This window comes from Daphnia pulicaria, chromosome 6, assembly GCF_021234035.1.
Source record: "Daphnia pulicaria isolate SC F1-1A chromosome 6, SC_F0-13Bv2, whole genome shotgun sequence".
NCBI lineage: Eukaryota > Metazoa > Arthropoda > Branchiopoda > Diplostraca > Daphniidae > Daphnia > Daphnia pulicaria.
The window spans coordinates 17,140,885-17,158,626 of NC_060918.1; the positions used below are offsets into that span (position 1 = coordinate 17,140,885).

Below are 17,742 nucleotides of genomic sequence, written 5' to 3' on the forward strand. Positions count from 1 at the left end.
CGAACCTACGCTTCAAGATAGAAACTGATTTCCAGTCAGTCGCCTTAACCACTCGGCCATATCTTCATTCACTATTTTAGCAAAATATTTCGAATCTATCAGTACCTTTTTAGAGTGGAAAATATTTAATGAAAGAATTATAGTGGCCCGTAAGAGGATCGAACTCATGACCTCCGCGTTATTAGCACGGCGCTCTAACCAACTGAGCTAACAGGCCAATAATTTCTTAATATATTAATAAAAGGTTCATTCATCATCAGTTAGGTATACTCTGTGTGTCTTTAGAGAGAATGATTTAAGGTATCTACCAAGCAAGGCTATATCAGCAGCCAATTTCAATCGTCACTGTGAAGGCAATGCAAGCCAGTGATATTCATTGAGTGTTCGAGATATATTTGTAGTTTTATTGATCTAACATGATTCCCCATGGTTTGTGGTTAACTACTACTCATCATGAACTAATAGTTTCGTCATATGCTATTAATCGTGGCGGGACTCGAACCCGCAATTTTCGGATAACTACTTTCATAGAAGTCCGACGCCTTATCCATTACGCCACACGACCTACACTTAAAGAAAGTGCTAGGATTTTGCATCTCTCATTTAACCTGCTCTTCAGTAAGGTCAAACGAAAATATTGGTGAACCAATAAATATTATTACTAGATTGTCTGAAAAATCGGGGCAGTTGTGGCCGAGTGGTTAAGGCGATAGACTTGAAATCTATTCCTCTCTGAGGGCGTAGGTTCGAACCCTACCAACTGCGGTGAATTGCCATTTGTTTCACATGCTAGTATTTTCTAGTGGAACAACTCATTTTCAATCGTTTACTAGTATCTCAAATTTACGCATGATTACAAATATTAACTGTGCAGTCATGGGTATCCTAGGTCCCGGGATCTATCTCGGAACCGTGGAGCCATGACCTGTTACTTGGCGTTTCCAGAAACGTGTCTATTTTTCAGAACCAGTGCCGAAATGCATTATGGCGGTCTTTGAGTGTAGTTTACAAACACAAAATGTAGTCAGAGCCAAATTATAGGATGAAAGAATGTGTACCCATTTTGTTTACGAAGAATAGAAAAACGTCCGTACTTCCGTCCGTAAAAGATCTATAAGCAATCGTAAAATTTAAAAATGAACTCGAACGGAAAACTATTGCAATACAAATTATTAAGCCCGGTTAGCTCAGACGGTAGAGCGCGGGACTTTTAATCCTGAGGTCAAGGGTTCAAGTCCCTTATCGGGCGGCTAGTCTTTTGATTTTAGTTAGTATTGTTGGTTTTCCACCATTTATTATCAAGTTAATATCGTTTGAAATCATTCACCATTATGGGCAGAATTCATAGATGTTCATAGACGACAACACGAGTTCTCATGGTGTTTCTTTACGTTAATTCCTACGATGTAGAGAAAGTGCGAACCAAAAGGAAGTACATTCGGATATAGGTCGTGGAACATACACAAATAATGAAATGAGATAGTGAGAAAGAGTATCCCTCATTGTGAGAGTAGAAAGCCTTGATATTTGATACAACTAATTGCAATAGTAAATGTATGTCCAGTTATAGAACTCGAAAGCTGTAAATAGAGTTTGTAGTTAAGATTATTCAAAAAACATGGTTTTCAAGATTGAGACGATGTCCACAGACGGTAATCGCTGTATGTTTATATAACATGGGACGTTTGGCTATCTTCTAGGAAAAAGCTTTGCAATATAACGTCATTCCTCGAATAGGAGATTCAACATAACTCAGCCTTTGTGGCCTAATGCATAAGGCACCGGCCTCCTAAGCCGGGGATTGCGAGTTCGAGTCTCGCCAGAGGTAGCGAGCAACCGAAACTATAATTATCGAAAATCGTCGTTAAATTGGCAATTACTTGTCTTTTGTTTTACTGTTTTCAAGCAAAAATTTTCATTGGTCCAAGTGTTGGGAAATCGCTGAAATGGCATGCTTAAACTTGGAAACCTTTGCCAGTGACAATTACTTGGCAGCGGAACTTATTCTGCTGTTTTACAGGTGAACTCTGACTCTCTCATCCTTCTCTGCCGTCTTCATTGGTTCCTGGAGCAACAACGCGCTGAATTCAAGACGCTGGTCATGATGGTAAGGTGCATTCTCGGCAACGTGTACTTGTTGTCTCTCATCTACTTTTAGAAACTATCTAAACCTGGCCTACGATCACAGACCTCGACTTCGATGGACCTGACTGTTCTTACCACTCGTACGGACCATTGTTGAGAGCATGCCTTATCCAGGGTCACCCCGTTGCTTAGTTTGTCTTGTCTTGTCCAGGGCCATCACATATGCTAAAGACCTAAAGACCTTTCGTTCTTCTCTCACTGTGTACTCCCCTACTGATTTTAAACTTGAATGTTCTCCCAAAAAATGACAAGAAATAACTTCTGGCGTCACTTGATCAAATGTTGTGTAGTTACATTTACCAATAAAATGCCACAAAACGCAGATAGTAGGATTCGAACCTACGCTCCAAGATGGAAACTGATTTCGAGTCAGTCGCTTTTAACCACTCGGCCATATCTGCATTCACTATTTTAGCAAAATATTTCGTATCTATCAGTACCTTTTTAGAGTGGAAAATATTTAATGAAAGAATTATAGTGGCCCGTAAGAGGATCGAACTCATGACCTCCGCGTTATTAGCACGGCGCTCTAACCAACTGAGCTAACAGGCCAATAAATTCTTAATATATTAATAAAAGGTTCATTCATCATCAGTTAGGTATACTCTGTGTGTCTTTAGAGAGAATGATTTAAGGTATCTACCAAGCAAGGCTATATCAGCAGCCAATTTCAATCGTCACTGTGAAGGCAATGCAAGCCAGTGATATTCATTGAGTGTTCGAGATATATTTGTAGTTTTATTGATCTGACATGATTCCCCATGGTTTGTGGTTAACTACTACTCATCATGAACTAATAGTTTCGTCATATGCTATTAATCGTGGCGGGACTCGAACCCGCAATTTTCGGATAACTACTTTCATAGAAGTCCGACGCCTTATCCATTACGCCACACGACCTACACTTAAAGAAAGTGCTAGGATTTTGCATCTCTCATTTAACCTGCTCTTCAGTAAGGTCAAACGAAAATATTGGTGAACCAATAAATATTATTACTAGATTGTCTGAAAAATCGGGGCAGTTGTGGCCGAGTGGTTAAGGCGATAGACTTGAAATCTATTCCTCTCTGAGGGCGTAGGTTCGAACCCTACCAACTGCGGTGAATTGCCATTTGTTTCACATGCTAGTATTTTCTAGTGGAACAACTCATTTTCAATCGTTTACTAGTATCTCAAATTTACGCATGATTACAAATATTAACTGTGCAGTCATGGGTATCCTAGGTCCCGGGATCTATCTCGGAACCGTGGAGCCATGACCTGTTACTTGGCGTTTCCAGAAACGTGTCTATTTTTCAGAACCAGTGCCGAAATGCATTATGGCGGTCTTTGAGTGTAGTTTACAAACACAAAATGTAGTCAGAGCCAAATTATAGGATGAAAGAATGTGTACCCATTTTGTTTACGAAGAATAGAAAAACGTCCGTACTTCCGTCCGTAAAAGATCTATAAGCAATCGTAAAATTTAAAAATGAACTCGAACGGAAAACTATTGCAATACAAATTATTAAGCCCGGTTAGCTCAGACGGTAGAGCGCGGGACTTTTAATCCTGAGGTCAAGGGTTCAAGTCCCTTATCGGGCGGCTAGTCTTTTGATTTTAGTTAGTATTGTTGGTTTTCCACCATTTATTATCAAGTTAATATCGTTTGAAATCATTCACCATTATGGGCAGAATTCATAGATGTTCATAGACGACAACACGAGTTCTCATGGTGTTTCTTTACGTTAATTCCTACGATGTAGAGAAAGTGCGAACCAAAAGGAAGTACATTCGGATATAGGTCGTGGAACATACACAAATAATGAAATGAGATAGTGAGAAAGAGTATCCCTCATTGTGAGAGTAGAAAGCCTTGATATTTGATACAACTAATTGCAATAGTAAATGTATGTCCAGTTATAGAACTCGAAAGCTGTAAATAGAGTTTGTAGTTAAGATTATTCAAAAAACATGGTTTTCAAGATTGAGACGATGTCCACAGACGGTAATCGCTGTATGTTTATATAACATGGGACGTTTGGCTATCTTCTAGGAAAAAGCTTTGCAATATAACGTCATTCCTCGAATAGGAGATTCAACATAACTCAGCCTTTGTGGCCTAATGCATAAGGCACCGGCCTCCTAAGCCGGGGATTGCGAGTTCGAGTCTCGCCAGAGGTAGCGAGCAACCGAAACTATAATTATCGAAAATCGTCGTTAAATTGGCAATTACTTGTCTTTTGTTTTACTGTTTTCAAGCAAAAATTTTCATTGGTCCAAGTGTTGGGAAATCGCTGAAATGGCATGCTTAAACTTGGAAACCTTTGCCAGTGACAATTACTTGGCAGCGGAACTTATTCTGCTGTTTTACAGGTGAACTCTGACTCTCTCATCCTTCTCTGCCGTCTTCATTGGTTCCTGGAGCAACAACGCGCTGAATTCAAGACGCTGGTCATGATGGTAAGGTGCATTCTCGGCAACGTGTACTTGTTGTCTCTCATCTACTTTTAGAAACTATCTAAACCTGGCCTACGATCACAGACCTCGACTTCGATGGACCTGACTGTTCTTACCACTCGTACGGACCATTGTTGAGAGCATGCCTTATCCAGGGTCACCCCGTTGCTTAGTTTGTCTTGTCTTGTCCAGGGCCATCACATATGCTAAAGACCTAAAGACCTTTCGTTCTTCTCTCACTGTGTACTCCCCTACTGATTTTAAACTTGAATGTTCTCCCAAAAAATGACAAGAAATAACTTCTGGCGTCACTTGATCAAATGTTGTGTAGTTACATTTACCAATAAAATGCCACAAAACGCAGATAGTAGGATTCGAACCTACGCTCCAAGATGGAAACTGATTTCGAGTCAGTCGCTTTTAACCACTCGGCCATATCTGCATTCACTATTTTAGCAAAATATTTCGTATCTATCAGTACCTTTTTAGAGTGGAAAATATTTAATGAAAGAATTATAGTGGCCCGTAAGAGGATCGAACTCATGACCTCCGCGTTATTAGCACGGCGCTCTAACCAACTGAGCTAACAGGCCAATAAATTCTTAATATATTAATAAAACGTTCATTCATCATCAGTTAGGTATACTCTGTGTGTCTTTAGAGAGAATGATTTAAGGTATCTACCAAGCAAGGCTATATCAGCAGCCAATTTCAATCGTCACTGTGAAGGCAATGCAAGCCAGTGATATTCATTGAGTGTTCGAGATATATTTGTAGTTTTATTGATCTGACATGATTCCCCATGGTTTGTGGTTAACTACTACTCATCATGAACTAATAGTTTCGTCATATGCTATTAATCGTGGCGGGACTCGAACCCGCAATTTTCGGATAACTACTTTCATAGAAGTCCGACGCCTTATCCATTACGCCACACGACCTACATTTAAAGAAAGTGCTAGGATTTTGCATCTCTCATTTAACCTGCTCTTCAGTAAGGTCAAACGGAAATATTGGTGAACCAATAAATATTATTACTAGATTGTCTGAAAAATCGGGGCAGTTGTGGCCGAGTGGTTAAGGCGATAGACTTGAAATCTATTCCTCTCTGAGGGCGTAGGTTCGAACCCTACCAACTGCGGTGAATTGCCATTTGTTTCACATGCTAGTATTTTCTAGTGGAACAACTCATTTTCAATCGTTTACTAGTATCTCAAATTTACGCATGATTACAAATATTAACTGTGCAGTCATGGGTATCCTAGGTCCCGGGATCTATCTCGGAACCGTGGAGCCATGACCTGTTACTTGGCGTTTCCAGAAACGTGTCTATTTTTCAGAACCAGTGCCGAAATGCATTATGGCGGTCTTTGAGTGTAGTTTACAAACACAAAATGTAGTCAGAGACAAATTATAGGATGAAAGAATGTGTACCCATTTTGTTTACGAAGAATAGAAAAACGTCCGTACTTCCGTCCGTAAAAGATCTATAAGCAATCGTAAAATTTAAAAATGAACTCGAACGGAAAACTATTGCAATACCAATTATTAAGCCCGGTTAGCTCAGACGGTAGAGCGCGGGACTTTTAATCCTGAGGTCAAGGGTTCAAGTCCCTTATCGGGCGGCTAGTCTTTTGATTTTAGTTAGTATTGTTGGTTTTCCACCATTTATTATCAAGTTAATATCGTTTGAAATCATTCACCATTATGGGCAGAATTCATAGATGTTCATAGACGACAACACGAGTTCTCATGGTGTTTCTTTACGTTAATTCCTACGATGTAGAGAAAGTGCGAACCAAAAGGAAGTACATTCGGATATAGGTCGTGGAACATACACAAATAATGAAATGAGATAGTGAGAAAGAGTATCCCTCATTGTGAGAGTAGAAAGCCTTGATATTTGATACAACTAATTGCAATAGTAAATGTATGTCCAGTTATAGAACTCGAAAGCTGTAAATAGAGTTTGTAGTTAAGATTATTCAAAAAACATGGTTTTCAAGATTGAGACGATGTCCACAGACGGTAATCGCTGTATGTTTATATAACATGGGACGTTTGGCTATCTTCTAGGAAAAAGCTTTGCAATATAACGTCATTCCTCGAATAGGAGATTCAACATAACTCAGCCTTTGTGGCCTAATGCATAAGGCACCGGCCTCCTAAGCCGGGGATTGCGAGTTCGAGTCTCGCCAGAGGTAGCGAGCAACCGAAACTATAATTATCGAAAATCGTCGTTAAATTGGCAATTACTTGTCTTTTGTTTTACTGTTTTCAAGCAAAAATTTTCATTGGTCCAAGTGTTGGGAAATCGCTGAAATGGCATGCTTAAACTTGGAAACCTTTGCCAGTGACAATTACTTGGCAGCGGAACTTATTCTGCTGTTTTACAGGTGAACTCTGACTCTCTCATCCTTCTCTGCCGTCTTCACTGGTTCCTGGAGCAACAACGCGCTGAATTCAAGACGCTGGTCATGATGGTAAGGTGCATTCTCGGCAACGTGTACTTGTTGTCTCTCATCTACTTTTAGAAACTATCTAAACCTGGCCTACGATCACAGACCTCGACTTCGATGGACCTGACTGTTCTTACCACTCGTACGGACCATTGTTGAGAGCATGCCTTATCCAGGGTCACCCCGTTGCTTAGTTTGTCTTGTCTTGTCCAGGGCCATCACATATGCTAAAGACCTAAAGACCTTTCGTTCTTCTCTCACTGTGTACTCCCCTACTGATTTTAAACTTGGATGTTCTCCCAAAAAATGACTAGAAATAACTTCTGGCGTCACTTGATCAAATGTTGTGTAGTTACATTTACCAATAAAATGCCACAAAACGCAGATAGTAGGATTCGAACCTACGCTCCAAGATGGAAACTGATTTCGAGTCAGTCGCTTTAACCACTCGGCCATATCTGCATTCACTATTTTAGCAAAATATTTCGTATCTATCAGTACCTTTTTAGAGTGGAAAATATTTAATGAAAGAATTATAGTGGCCCGTAAGAGGATCGAACTCATGACCTCCGCGTTATTAGCACGGCGCTCTAACCAACTGAGCTAACAGGCCAATAAATTCTTAATATATTAATAAAACGTTCATTCATCATCAGTTAGGTATACTCTGTGTGTCTTTAGAGAGAATGATTTAAGGTATCTACCAAGCAAGGCTATATCAGCAGCCACTTTCAATCGTCACTGTGAAGGCAATGCAAGCCAGTGATATTCATTGAGTGTTCGAGATATATTTGTAGTTTTATTGATCTAACATGATTCCCCATGGTTTGTGGTTAACTACTACTCATCATGAACTAATAGTTTCGTCATATGCTATTAATCGTGGCGGGACTCGAACCCGCAATTTTCGGATAACTACTTTCATAGAAGTCCGACGCCTTATCCATTACGCCACACGACCTACACTTAAAGAAAGTGCTAGGATTTTGCATCTCTCATTTAACCTGCTCTTCAGTAAGGTCAAACGGAAATATTGGTGAACCAATAAATATTATTACTAGATTGTCTGAAAACTCGGGGCAGTTGTGGCCGAGTGGTTAAGGCGATAGACTTGAAATCTATTCCTCTCTGAGGGCGTAGGTTCGAACCCTACCAACTGCGGTGAATTGCCATTTGTTTCACATGCTAGTATTTTCTAGTGGAACAACTCATTTTCAATCGTTTACTAGTATCTCAAATTTACGCATGATTACAAATATTAACTGTGCAGTCATGGGTATCCTAGGTCCCGGGATCTATCTCGGAACCGTGGAGCCATGACCTGTTACTTGGCGTTTCCAGAAACGTGTCTATTTTTCAGAACCAGTGCCGAAATGCATTATGGCGGTCTTTGAGTGTAGTTTACAAACACAAAATGTAGTCAGAGCCAAATTATAGGATGAAAGAATGTGTACCCATTTTGTTTACGAAGAATAGAAAAACGTCCGTACTTCCGTCCGTAAAAGATCTATAAGCAATCGTAAAATTTAAAAATGAACTCGAACGGAAAACTATTGCAATACCAATTATAAAGCCCGGTTAGCTCAGACGGTAGAGCGCGGGACTATTAATCCTGAGGTCAAGGGTTCAAGTCCCTTATCGGGCGGCTAGTCTTTTGATTTTAGTTAGTATTGTTGGTTTTCCACCATTTATTATCAAGTTAATATCGTTTGAAATCATTCACCATTATGGGCAGAATTCATAGATGTTCATAGACGACAACACGAGTTCTCATGGTGTTTCTTTACGTTAATTCCTACGATGTAGAGAAAGTGCGAACCAAAAGGAAGTACATTCGGATATAGGTCGTGGAACATACACAAATAATGAAATGAGATAGTGAGAAAGAGTATCCCTCATTGTGAGAGTAGAAAGCCTTGATATTTGATACAACTAATTGCAATAGTAAATGTATGTCCAGTTATAGAACTCGAAAGCTGTAAATAGAGTTTGTAGTTAAGATTATTCAAAAAACATGGTTTTCAAGATTGAGACGATGTCCACAGACGGTAATCGCTGTATGTTTATATAACATGGGACGTTTGGCTATCTTCTAGGAAAAAGCTTTGCAATATAACGTCATTCCTCGAATAGGAGATTCAACATAACTCAGCCTTTGTGGCCTAATGGATAAGGCACCGGCCTCCTAAGCCGGGGATTGCGAGTTCGAGTCTCGCCAGAGGTAGCGAGCAACCGAAACTATAATTATCGAAAATCGTCGTTAAATTGGCAATTACTTGTCTTTTGTTTTACTGTTTTCAAGCAAAAATTTTCATTGGTCCAAGTGTTGGGAAATCGCTGAAATGGCATGCTTAAACTTGGAAACCTTTGCCAGTGACAATTACTTGGCAGCGGAACTTATTCTGCTGTTTTACAGGTGAACTCTGACTCTCTCATCCTTCTCTGCCGTCTTCACTGGTTCCTGGAGCAACAACGCGCTGAATTCAAGACGCTGGTCATGATGGTAAGGTGCATTCTCGGCAACGTGTACTTGTTGTCTCTCATCTACTTTTAGAAACTATCTAAACCTGGCCTACGATCACAGACCTCGACTTCGATGGACCTGACTGTTCTTACCACTCGTACGGACCATTGTTGAGAGCATGCCTTATCCAGGGTCACCCCGTTGCTTAGTTTGTCTTGTCTTGTCCAGGGCCATCACATATGCTAAAGACCTAAAGACCTTTCGTTCTTCTCTCACTGTGTACTCCCCTACTGATTTTAAACTTGGATGTTCTCCCAAAAAATGACTAGAAATAACTTCTGGCGTCACTTGATCAAATGTTGTGTAGTTACATTTACCAATAAAATGCCACAAAACGCAGATAGTAGGATTCGAACCTACGCTCCAAGATGGAAACTGATTTCGAGTCAGTCGCCTTAACCACTCGGCCATATCTGCATTCACTATTTTAGCAAAATATTTCGAATCTATCAGTACCTTTTTAGAGTGGAAAATATTTAATGAAAGAATTATAGTGGCCCGTAAGAGGATCGAACTCATGACCTCCGCGTTATTAGCACGGCGCTCTAACCAACTGAGCTAACAGGCCAATAAATTCTTAATATATTAATAAAAGGTTCATTCATCATCAGTTAGGTATACTCTGTGTGTCTTTAGAGAGAATGATTTAAGGTATCTACCAAGCAAGGCTATATCAGCAGCCAATTTCAATCGTCACTGTGAAGGCGACATAATATATTTGTAGTTTTATTGATCTGACATGATTCCCCATGGTTTGTGGTTAACTACTACTCATCATGAACTAATAGTTTCGTCATATGCTATTAATCGTGGCGGGACTCGAACCCGCAATTTTCGGATAACTACTTTCATAGAAGTCCGACGCCTTATCCATTAGGCCACACGACCTACATTTAAAGAAAGTGCTAGGATTTTGCATCTCTCATTTAACCTGCTCTTCAGTAAGATCAAACGGAAATATTGGTGAACCAATAAATATTATTACTAGATTGTCTGAAAAATCGGGGCAGTTGTGGCCGAGTGGTTAAGGCGATAGACTTGAAATCTGTTCCTCTCTGAGGGCGTAGGTTCGAACCATACCAACTGCGGTGAATTGCCATTTGTTTCACATGCTAGTATTTTCTAGTGGAACAACTCATTTTCAATCGTTTACTAGTATCTCAAATTTACGCATGATTACAAATATTAACTGTGCAGTCATGGGTATCCTAGGTCCCGGGATCTATCTCGGAACCGTGGAGCCATGACCTGTTACTTGGCGTTTCCAGAAACGTGTCTATTTTTCAGAACCAGTGCCGAAATGCATTATGGCGGTCTTTGAGTGTAGTTTACAAACACAAAATGTAGTCAGAGACAAATTATAGGATGAAAGAATGTGTACCCATTTTGTTTACGAAGAATAGAAAAACGTCCGTACTTCCGTCCGTAAAAGATCTATAAGCAATCGTAAAATTTAAAAATGAACTCGAACGGAAAACTATTGCAATACCAATTATTAAGCCCGGTTAGCTCAGACGGTAAAGCGCGGGACTTTTAATCCTGAGGTCAAGGGTTCAAGTCCATTATCGGGCTGCTAGTCTTTTGATTTTAGTTAGTATTGTTGGTTTTCCACCATTTATTATCAAGTTAATATCGTTTGAAATCATTCACCATTATGGGCAGAATTCATAGATGTTCATAGACGACAACACGAGTTCTCATGGTGTTTCTTTACGTTAATTCCTACGATGTAGAGAAAGTGCGAACCAAAAGGAAGTACATTCGGATATAGGTCGTGGAACATACACAAATAATGAAATGAGATAGTGAGAAAGAGTATCCCTCATTGTGAGAGTAGAAAGCCTTGATATTTGATACAACTAATTGCAATAGTAAATGTATGTCCAGTTATAGAACTCGAAAGCTGTAAATAGAGTTTGTAGTTAAGATTATTCAAAAAAACATGGTTTTCAAGATTGAGACGATGTCCACAGACGGTAATCGCTGTATGTTTATATAACATGGGACGTTTGGCTATCTTCTAGGAAAAAGCTTTGCAATATAACGTCATTCCTCGAATAGGAGATTCAACATAACTCAGCCTTTGTGGCCTAATGCATAAGGCACCGGCCTCCTAAGCCGGGGATTGCGAGTTCGAGTCTCGCCAGAGGTAGCGAGCAACCGAAACTATAATTATCGAAAATCGTCGTTAAATTGGCAATTACTTGTCTTTTGTTTTACTGTTTTCAAGCAAAAATTTTCATTGGTCCAAGTGTTGGGAAATCGCTGAAATGGCATGCTTAAACTTGGAAACCTTTGCCAGTGACAATTACTTGGCAGCGGAACTTATTCTGCTGTTTTACAGGTGAACTCTGACTCTCTCATCCTTCTCTGCCGTCTTCACTGGTTCCTGGAGCAACAACGCGCTGAATTCAAGACGCTGGTCATGATGGTAAGGTGCATTCTCGGCAACGTGTACTTGTTGTCTCTCATCTACTTTTAGAAACTATCTAAACCTGGCCTACGATCACAGACCTCGACTTCGATGGACCTGACTGTTCTTACCACTCGTACGGACCATTGTTGAGAGCATGCCTTATCCAGGGTCACCCCGTTGCTTAGTTTGTCTTGTCTTGTCCAGGGCCATCACATATGCTAAAGACCTAAAGACCTTTCGTTCTTCTCTCACTGTGTACTCCCCTACTGATTTTAAACTTGGATGTTCTCCCAAAAAATGACTAGAAATAACTTCTGGCGTCACTTGATCAAATGTTGTGTAGTTACATTTACCAATAAAATGCCACAAAACGCAGATAGTAGGATTCGAACCTACGCTCCAAGATGGAAACTGATTTCGAGTCAGTCGCTTTAACCACTCGGCCATATCTGCATTCACTATTTTAGCAAAATATTTCGTATCTATCAGTACCTTTTTAGAGTGGAAAATATTTAATGAAAGAATTATAGTGGCCCGTAAGAGGATCGAACTCATGACCTCCGCGTTATTAGCACGGCGCTCTAACCAACTGAGCTAACAGGCCAATAAATTCTTAATATATTAATAAAACGTTCATTCATCATCAGTTAGGTATACTCTGTGTGTCTTTAGAGAGAATGATTTAAGGTATCTACCAAGCAAGGCTATATCAGCAGCCACTTTCAATCGTCACTGTGAAGGCAATGCAAGCCAGTGATATTCATTGAGTGTTCGAGATATATTTGTAGTTTTATTGATCTAACATGATTCCCCATGGTTTGTGGTTAACTACTACTCATCATGAACTAATAGTTTCGTCATATGCTATTAATCGTGGCGGGACTCGAACCCGCAATTTTCGGATAACTACTTTCATAGAAGTCCGACGCCTTATCCATTACGCCACACGACCTACACTTAAAGAAAGTGCTAGGATTTTGCATCTCTCATTTAACCTGCTCTTCAGTAAGGTCAAACGGAAATATTGGTGAACCAATAAATATTATTACTAGATTGTCTGAAAACTCGGGGCAGTTGTGGCCGAGTGGTTAAGGCGATAGACTTGAAATCTATTCCTCTCTGAGGGCGTAGGTTCGAACCCTACCAACTGCGGTGAATTGCCATTTGTTTCACATGCTAGTATTTTCTAGTGGAACAACTCATTTTCAATCGTTTACTAGTATCTCAAATTTACGCATGATTACAAATATTAACTGTGCAGTCATGGGTATCCTAGGTCCCGGGATCTATCTCGGAACCGTGGAGCCATGACCTGTTACTTGGCGTTTCCAGAAACGTGTCTATTTTTCAGAACCAGTGCCGAAATGCATTATGGCGGTCTTTGAGTGTAGTTTACAAACACAAAATGTAGTCAGAGCCAAATTATAGGATGAAAGAATGTGTACCCATTTTGTTTACGAAGAATAGAAAAACGTCCGTACTTCCGTCCGTAAAAGATCTATAAGCAATCGTAAAATTTAAAAATGAACTCGAACGGAAAACTATTGCAATACCAATTATAAAGCCCGGTTAGCTCAGACGGTAGAGCGCGGGACTATTAATCCTGAGGTCAAGGGTTCAAGTCCCTTATCGGGCGGCTAGTTTTTTGATTTTAGTTAGTATTGTTGGTTTTCCACCATTTATTATCAAGTTAATATCGTTTGAAATCATTCACCATTATGGGCAGAATTCATAGATGTTCATAGACGACAACACGAGTTCTCATGGTGTTTCTTTACGTTAATTCCTACGATGTAGAGAAAGTGCGAACCAAAAGGAAGTACATTCGGATATAGGTCGTGGAACATACACAAATAATGAAATGAGATAGTGAGAAAGAGTATCCCTCATTGTGAGAGTAGAAAGCCTTGATATTTGATACAACTAATTGCAATAGTAAATGTATGTCCAGTTATAGAACTCGAAAGCTGTAAATAGAGTTTGTAGTTAAGATTATTCAAAAAACATGGTTTTCAAGATTGAGACGATGTCCACAGACGGTAATCGCTGTATGTTTATATAACATGGGACGTTTGGCTATCTTCTAGGAAAAAGCTTTGCAATATAACGTCATTCCTCGAATAGGAGATTCAACATAACTCAGCCTTTGTGGCCTAATGGATAAGGCACCGGCCTCCTAAGCCGGGGATTGCGAGTTCGAGTCTCGCCAGAGGTAGCGAGCAACCGAAACTATAATTATCGAAAATCGTCGTTAAATTGGCAATTACTTGTCTTTTGTTTTACTGTTTTCAAGCAAAAATTTTCATTGGTCCAAGTGTTGGGAAATCGCTGAAATGGCATGCTTAAACTTGGAAACCTTTGCCAGTGACAATTACTTGGCAGCGGAACTTATTCTGCTGTTTTACAGGTGAACTCTGACTCTCTCATCCTTCTCTGCCGTCTTCACTGGTTCCTGGAGCAACAACGCGCTGAATTCAAGACGCTGGTCATGATGGTAAGGTGCATTCTCGGCAACGTGTACTTGTTGTCTCTCATCTACTTTTAGAAACTATCTAAACCTGGCCTACGATCACAGACCTCGACTTCGATGGACCTGACTGTTCTTACCACTCGTACGGACCATTGTTGAGAGCATGCCTTATCCAGGGTCACCCCGTTGCTTAGTTTGTCTTGTCTTGTCCAGGGCCATCACATATGCTAAAGACCTAAAGACCTTTCGTTCTTCTCTCACTGTGTACTCCCCTACTGATTTTAAACTTGGATGTTCTCCCAAAAAATGACTAGAAATAACTTCTGGCGTCACTTGATCAAATGTTGTGTAGTTACATTTACCAATAAAATGCCACAAAACGCAGATAGTAGGATTCGAACCTACGCTCCAAGATGGAAACTGATTTCGAGTCAGTCGCCTTAACCACTCGGCCATATCTGCATTCACTATTTTAGCAAAATATTTCGAATCTATCAGTACCTTTTTAGAGTGGAAAATATTTAATGAAAGAATTATAGTGGCCCGTAAGAGGATCGAACTCATGACCTCCGCGTTATTAGCACGGCGCTCTAACCAACTGAGCTAACAGGCCAATAAATTCTTAATATATTAATAAAAGGTTCATTCATCATCAGTTAGGTATACTCTGTGTGTCTTTAGAGAGAATGATTTAAGGTATCTACCAAGCAAGGCTATATCAGCAGCCAATTTCAATCGTCACTGTGAAGGCGACATAATATATTTGTAGTTTTATTGATCTGACATGATTCCCCATGGTTTGTGGTTAACTACTACTCATCATGAACTAATAGTTTCGTCATATGCTATTAATCGTGGCGGGACTCGAACCCGCAATTTTCGGATAACTACTTTCATAGAAGTCCGACGCCTTATCCATTAGGCCACACGACCTACATTTAAAGAAAGTGCTAGGATTTTGCATCTCTCATTTAACCTGCTCTTCAGTAAGATCAAACGGAAATATTGGTGAACCAATAAATATTATTACTAGATTGTCTGAAAAATCGGGGCAGTTGTGGCCGAGTGGTTAAGGCGATAGACTTGAAATCTGTTCCTCTCTGAGGGCGTAGGTTCGAACCATACCAACTGCGGTGAATTGCCATTTGTTTCACATGCTAGTATTTTCTAGTGGAACAACTCATTTTCAATCGTTTACTAGTATCTCAAATTTACGCATGATTACAAATATTAACTGTGCAGTCATGGGTATCCTAGGTCCCGGGATCTATCTCGGAACCGTGGAGCCATGACCTGTTACTTGGCGTTTCCAGAAACGTGTCTATTTTTCAGAACCAGTGCCGAAATGCATTATGGCGGTCTTTGAGTGTAGTTTACAAACACAAAATGTAGTCAGAGACAAATTATAGGATGAAAGAATGTGTACCCATTTTGTTTACGAAGAATAGAAAAACGTCCGTACTTCCGTCCGTAAAAGATCTATAAGCAATCGTAAAATTTAAAAATGAACTCGAACGGAAAACTATTGCAATACCAATTATTAAGCCCGGTTAGCTCAGACGGTAAAGCGCGGGACTTTTAATCCTGAGGTCAAGGGTTCAAGTCCATTATCGGGCTGCTAGTCTTTTGATTTTAGTTAGTATTGTTGGTTTTCCACCATTTATTATCAAGTTAATATCGTTTGAAATCATTCACCATTATGGGCAGAATTCATAGATGTTCATAGACGACAACACGAGTTCTCATGGTGTTTCTTTACGTTAATTCCTACGATGTAGAGAAAGTGCGAACCAAAAGGAAGTACATTCGGATATAGGTCGTGGAACATACACAAATAATGAAATGAGATAGTGAGAAAGAGTATCCCTCATTGTGAGAGTAGAAAGCCTTGATATTTGATACAACTAATTGCAATAGTAAATGTATGTCCAGTTATAGAACTCGAAAGCTGTAAATAGAGTTTGTAGTTAAGATTATTCAAAAAAACATGGTTTTCAAGATTGAGACGATGTCCACAGACGGTAATCGCTGTATGTTTATATAACATGGGACGTTTGGCTATCTTCTAGGAAAAAGCTTTGCAATATAACGTCATTCCTCGAATAGGAGATTCAACATAACTCAGCCTTTGTGGCCTAATGGATAAGGCACCGGCCTCCTAAGCCGGGGATTGCGAGTTCGAGTCTCGCCAGAGGTAGCGAGCAACCGAAACTATAATTATCGAAAATCGTCGTTAAATTGGCAATTACTTGTCTTTTGTTTTACTGTTTTCAAGCAAACATTTTCATTGGTCCAAGTGTTGGGAAATCGCTGAAATGGCATGCTTAAACTTGGAAACCTTTGCCAGTGACAATTACTTGGCAGCGGAACTTATTCTGCTGTTTTACAGGTGAACTCTGACTCTCTCATCCTTCTCTGCCGTCTTCATTGGTTCCTGGAGCAACAACGCGCTGAATTCAAGACGCTGGTCATGATGGTAAGGTGCATTCTCGGCAACGTGTACTTGTTGTCTCTCATCTACTTTTAGAAACTATCTAAACCTGGCCTACGATCACAGACCTCGACTTCGATGGACCTGACTGTTCTTACCACTCGTACGGACCATTGTTGAGAGCATGCCTTATCCAGGGTCACCCCGTTGCTTAGTTTGTCTTGTCTTGTCCAGGGCCATCACATATGCTAAAGACCTAAAGACCTTTCGTTCTTCTCTCACTGTGTACTCCCCTACTGATTTTAAACTTGGATGTTCTCCCAAAAAATGACTAGAAATAACTTCTGGCGTCACTTGATCAAATGTTGTGTAGTTACATTTACCAATAAAATGCCACAAAACGCAGATAGTAGGATTCGAACCTACGCTCCAAGATGGAAACTGATTTCCAGTCAGTCGCCTTAACCACTCGGCCATATCTGCATTCACTATTTTAGCAAAATATTTCGTATCTATCAGTACCTTTTTAGAGTGGAAAATATTTAATGAAAGAATTATAGTGGCCCGTAAGAGGATCGAACTCATGACCTCCGCGTTATTAGCACGGCGCTCTAACCAACTGAGCTAACAGGCCAATAAATTCTTAATATATTAATAAAAGGTTCATTCATCATCAGTTAGGTATACTCTGTGTGTCTTTAGAGAGAATGATTTAAGGTATCTACCAAGCAAGGCTATATCAGCAGCCAATTTCAATCGTCACTGTGAAGGCAATGCAAGCCAGTGATATTCATTGAGTGTTCGAGATATATTTGTAGTTTTATTGATCTGACATGATTCCCCATGGTTTGTGGTTAA

General features: G+C 40.0%; 36 non-coding genes across 36 annotated transcripts; 19 read left to right on the forward strand and 17 right to left on the reverse strand.

Moving 5' to 3' along the window:
* Positions 1 to 143: 143 nt before the first annotated feature.
* Trnai-aau lies at positions 144 to 217 on the reverse strand. The gene has a single exon. It is a non-coding gene; the product is annotated as a tRNA-Ile (tRNA).
* Positions 218 to 683: 466 nt separating this feature from the next.
* Positions 684 to 765, forward strand: Trnas-uga. The gene has a single exon. It is a non-coding gene; the product is annotated as a tRNA-Ser (tRNA).
* A 411-nt stretch (positions 766 to 1,176) lies between these two features.
* Trnak-uuu lies at positions 1,177 to 1,249 on the forward strand. The gene has a single exon. It is a non-coding gene; the product is annotated as a tRNA-Lys (tRNA).
* Positions 1,250 to 1,755: 506 nt separating this feature from the next.
* Trnar-ccu lies at positions 1,756 to 1,828 on the forward strand. Its single transcript has one exon. It is a non-coding gene; the product is annotated as a tRNA-Arg (tRNA).
* A 635-nt stretch (positions 1,829 to 2,463) lies between these two features.
* Positions 2,464 to 2,546, reverse strand: Trnas-cga. The gene has a single exon. It is a non-coding gene; the product is annotated as a tRNA-Ser (tRNA).
* A 77-nt stretch (positions 2,547 to 2,623) lies between these two features.
* On the reverse strand, positions 2,624 to 2,697 carry Trnai-aau. Its single transcript has one exon. It is a non-coding gene; the product is annotated as a tRNA-Ile (tRNA).
* Positions 2,698 to 3,163: 466 nt separating this feature from the next.
* Trnas-uga lies at positions 3,164 to 3,245 on the forward strand. The gene has a single exon. It is a non-coding gene; the product is annotated as a tRNA-Ser (tRNA).
* A 411-nt stretch (positions 3,246 to 3,656) lies between these two features.
* Positions 3,657 to 3,729, forward strand: Trnak-uuu. Its single transcript has one exon. It is a non-coding gene; the product is annotated as a tRNA-Lys (tRNA).
* A 506-nt stretch (positions 3,730 to 4,235) lies between these two features.
* On the forward strand, positions 4,236 to 4,308 carry Trnar-ccu. The gene has a single exon. It is a non-coding gene; the product is annotated as a tRNA-Arg (tRNA).
* A 635-nt stretch (positions 4,309 to 4,943) lies between these two features.
* Positions 4,944 to 5,026, reverse strand: Trnas-cga. The gene has a single exon. It is a non-coding gene; the product is annotated as a tRNA-Ser (tRNA).
* A 77-nt stretch (positions 5,027 to 5,103) lies between these two features.
* Trnai-aau lies at positions 5,104 to 5,177 on the reverse strand. The gene has a single exon. It is a non-coding gene; the product is annotated as a tRNA-Ile (tRNA).
* Positions 5,178 to 5,643: 466 nt separating this feature from the next.
* On the forward strand, positions 5,644 to 5,725 carry Trnas-uga. The gene has a single exon. It is a non-coding gene; the product is annotated as a tRNA-Ser (tRNA).
* Positions 5,726 to 6,136: 411 nt separating this feature from the next.
* Positions 6,137 to 6,209, forward strand: Trnak-uuu. The gene has a single exon. It is a non-coding gene; the product is annotated as a tRNA-Lys (tRNA).
* A 506-nt stretch (positions 6,210 to 6,715) lies between these two features.
* Trnar-ccu lies at positions 6,716 to 6,788 on the forward strand. The gene has a single exon. It is a non-coding gene; the product is annotated as a tRNA-Arg (tRNA).
* Positions 6,789 to 7,423: 635 nt separating this feature from the next.
* Trnas-cga lies at positions 7,424 to 7,505 on the reverse strand. The gene has a single exon. It is a non-coding gene; the product is annotated as a tRNA-Ser (tRNA).
* A 77-nt stretch (positions 7,506 to 7,582) lies between these two features.
* On the reverse strand, positions 7,583 to 7,656 carry Trnai-aau. Its single transcript has one exon. It is a non-coding gene; the product is annotated as a tRNA-Ile (tRNA).
* Positions 7,657 to 8,122: 466 nt separating this feature from the next.
* Positions 8,123 to 8,204, forward strand: Trnas-uga. Its single transcript has one exon. It is a non-coding gene; the product is annotated as a tRNA-Ser (tRNA).
* Positions 8,205 to 8,615: 411 nt separating this feature from the next.
* Trnan-auu lies at positions 8,616 to 8,688 on the forward strand. Its single transcript has one exon. It is a non-coding gene; the product is annotated as a tRNA-Asn (tRNA).
* Positions 8,689 to 9,194: 506 nt separating this feature from the next.
* Trnar-ccu lies at positions 9,195 to 9,267 on the forward strand. Its single transcript has one exon. It is a non-coding gene; the product is annotated as a tRNA-Arg (tRNA).
* Positions 9,268 to 9,902: 635 nt separating this feature from the next.
* Positions 9,903 to 9,984, reverse strand: Trnas-cga. The gene has a single exon. It is a non-coding gene; the product is annotated as a tRNA-Ser (tRNA).
* Positions 9,985 to 10,061: 77 nt separating this feature from the next.
* Trnai-aau lies at positions 10,062 to 10,135 on the reverse strand. The gene has a single exon. It is a non-coding gene; the product is annotated as a tRNA-Ile (tRNA).
* Positions 10,136 to 10,371: 236 nt separating this feature from the next.
* Trnar-ucu lies at positions 10,372 to 10,455 on the reverse strand. The gene is given in 2 exon segments: positions 10,372 to 10,407; positions 10,419 to 10,455. It is a non-coding gene; the product is annotated as a tRNA-Arg (tRNA).
* Positions 10,456 to 10,573: 118 nt separating this feature from the next.
* On the forward strand, positions 10,574 to 10,655 carry Trnas-uga. Its single transcript has one exon. It is a non-coding gene; the product is annotated as a tRNA-Ser (tRNA).
* Positions 10,656 to 11,646: 991 nt separating this feature from the next.
* On the forward strand, positions 11,647 to 11,719 carry Trnar-ccu. Its single transcript has one exon. It is a non-coding gene; the product is annotated as a tRNA-Arg (tRNA).
* Positions 11,720 to 12,354: 635 nt separating this feature from the next.
* Positions 12,355 to 12,436, reverse strand: Trnas-cga. Its single transcript has one exon. It is a non-coding gene; the product is annotated as a tRNA-Ser (tRNA).
* Positions 12,437 to 12,513: 77 nt separating this feature from the next.
* Trnai-aau lies at positions 12,514 to 12,587 on the reverse strand. Its single transcript has one exon. It is a non-coding gene; the product is annotated as a tRNA-Ile (tRNA).
* A 466-nt stretch (positions 12,588 to 13,053) lies between these two features.
* Trnas-uga lies at positions 13,054 to 13,135 on the forward strand. Its single transcript has one exon. It is a non-coding gene; the product is annotated as a tRNA-Ser (tRNA).
* A 411-nt stretch (positions 13,136 to 13,546) lies between these two features.
* Trnan-auu lies at positions 13,547 to 13,619 on the forward strand. Its single transcript has one exon. It is a non-coding gene; the product is annotated as a tRNA-Asn (tRNA).
* Positions 13,620 to 14,125: 506 nt separating this feature from the next.
* Trnar-ccu lies at positions 14,126 to 14,198 on the forward strand. Its single transcript has one exon. It is a non-coding gene; the product is annotated as a tRNA-Arg (tRNA).
* A 635-nt stretch (positions 14,199 to 14,833) lies between these two features.
* Positions 14,834 to 14,915, reverse strand: Trnas-cga. The gene has a single exon. It is a non-coding gene; the product is annotated as a tRNA-Ser (tRNA).
* Positions 14,916 to 14,992: 77 nt separating this feature from the next.
* On the reverse strand, positions 14,993 to 15,066 carry Trnai-aau. The gene has a single exon. It is a non-coding gene; the product is annotated as a tRNA-Ile (tRNA).
* A 236-nt stretch (positions 15,067 to 15,302) lies between these two features.
* Positions 15,303 to 15,386, reverse strand: Trnar-ucu. Its single transcript is given in 2 exon segments — positions 15,303 to 15,338; positions 15,350 to 15,386. It is a non-coding gene; the product is annotated as a tRNA-Arg (tRNA).
* Positions 15,387 to 15,504: 118 nt separating this feature from the next.
* Trnas-uga lies at positions 15,505 to 15,586 on the forward strand. Its single transcript has one exon. It is a non-coding gene; the product is annotated as a tRNA-Ser (tRNA).
* A 991-nt stretch (positions 15,587 to 16,577) lies between these two features.
* Positions 16,578 to 16,650, forward strand: Trnar-ccu. Its single transcript has one exon. It is a non-coding gene; the product is annotated as a tRNA-Arg (tRNA).
* Positions 16,651 to 17,285: 635 nt separating this feature from the next.
* Trnas-gga lies at positions 17,286 to 17,367 on the reverse strand. Its single transcript has one exon. It is a non-coding gene; the product is annotated as a tRNA-Ser (tRNA).
* A 77-nt stretch (positions 17,368 to 17,444) lies between these two features.
* On the reverse strand, positions 17,445 to 17,518 carry Trnai-aau. The gene has a single exon. It is a non-coding gene; the product is annotated as a tRNA-Ile (tRNA).
* Positions 17,519 to 17,742: the final 224 nt, after the last annotated feature.